Source organism: Otolemur garnettii, unplaced genomic scaffold, assembly GCF_000181295.1.
Source record: "Otolemur garnettii isolate 467f Iridium unplaced genomic scaffold, OtoGar3 scaffold00069, whole genome shotgun sequence".
Lineage (NCBI taxonomy): Eukaryota > Metazoa > Chordata > Mammalia > Primates > Galagidae > Otolemur > Otolemur garnettii.
Window position 1 is genome coordinate 8,097,307 of NW_003852464.1, and position 1,698 is coordinate 8,099,004.

Sequence of the window (1,698 nt, forward strand, 5' to 3'; positions counted from 1 at the left end):
AAAAAAAAAAAAAAAAAAATACATAGCTCTCTTACGCTTTATTCTGTTTTAAAATCAAGAAAATGTATAATCAGCAAGATCAGTAATTTGTTCAAGGGTTCACAGCTGGTAGGGGGAGAAATCGTACCTAAGTCTGCTCAACTCTGAAACCTGAGGTCTTTCTCCTGGCGTGGTCCAGGCATCGCCCAACTAATCTTTTCCTGTGTTTATTTTCTTGGGTTTTTCACTGGATGATCACTCTCGCGTACCTTACAGGCCTGTGCCTCATAGTCTGGTTCTCCGGCCAGTGGCACTGGCATCACTCACAAATGCATTAGAACTACAGGATCTCAGCCACAAGGCCTACTGATTGAGATTCTGAATTTTTACAAGATCCTCAGATGAGTCTTGTGCCCACTGGAACTTGAAACCCTGAACTAGGAGAAAAACCTGAAGGTACTTTGGGCCGTGGTTCACAAACTTTACAACATATCAGAAACCCTTAGAATCACTTAAAAATCCTGATACCCAGGCTACAACACTGGCCAACTGAATCAGACCAGAATCTCTGGGATGCAGCCCAGGCATCAGCCTATTTTAAAACTTCCTAGCTGATTCCAGAGTACAGCCAAGTTGGGGGATCACAGCTTAGTCCCTCATGTTCCTCGAAATTACGAGGGAGCATCACACTCTGTAGACGCTGAGTCAGCAGACTCAGGGTGGGGCGTGAGAGTCTGCTGGTCCAAAGAGTTTCTGAAGCGCAAAGGAAGCTACCTGGAGACTCCTTCAACAATCCCAGTAATTAAGGCACAGTCTTGGCCTGCAACTCCAAATAAGGCACTGTAGGAGGAGGGGCGGGGAAGCTCCAGGCTCTCACATGGCTCTGCAGGTTACTTCACACCCAGTGCTGGGCTGGGCAGACCCACAGGAGTGGGCCAGCCAGCATCAGGCTGCGGCTTGCAGACCCAAAGCAAGAGCTCTTGCAAACACACCTTTTTTTCCCAGATGCCTGTGTCTTTATCCTCTCTCTACCTTTTCCCTCCCTGGACTTCTGACATTTCCCAGGGTTCCTCTATCCAGGCCTCCCAGCGGGACTGGGTCACTCGCTCCACCCCCTGGGTACTTACTTGTGTTTAGGATGAAGTCAACACTGCAAAATCTCAGGCTAAAACACAGGAGAACTTCAGCCAGGAGATGAAGAAGGGCCCCAGGGATGTGCACCTACGAGACGCAGCGTGACTGAACTTGATTTGTTTTTTCACCCCAGCTCCATTCATGACATGCAAGGTTTGGGCTGACAGCTGCAGCTTGGCAGGAGGTAACACGCTCAGTTCTCTCTCCACTCATAAATCACATATTTTCCCCCTTGGCAAGACCCAAGCAACTATCATCAGCAGGTTGTGTGGGTCTTGCCTCATGTGATGCAAGTCTGTGCTGGGTTCGGCGCAGCCCAGAGTCTTGACTCCAACCCGCTGGCCTGCGGCAGAGTGAGGATGCTTGACGGCGAAGCACAGTCTATCTAGGTAAGGGCTTCCCTCTGGATGTCCCAGGCTGAGGAATCCCTGACAGCCTTAACTGGCCATGTCTGAGGCTGTGGAACACTTGGCCCGATTCCACTGGGCCAGAAGTTAACCTCTATAGCAGAGCAAACTAATTCACTTTCTCTAGGCTTGACATAGAGAAGAGGAAGGGAGGGGAAGAACAGAACTCAGGATGTCA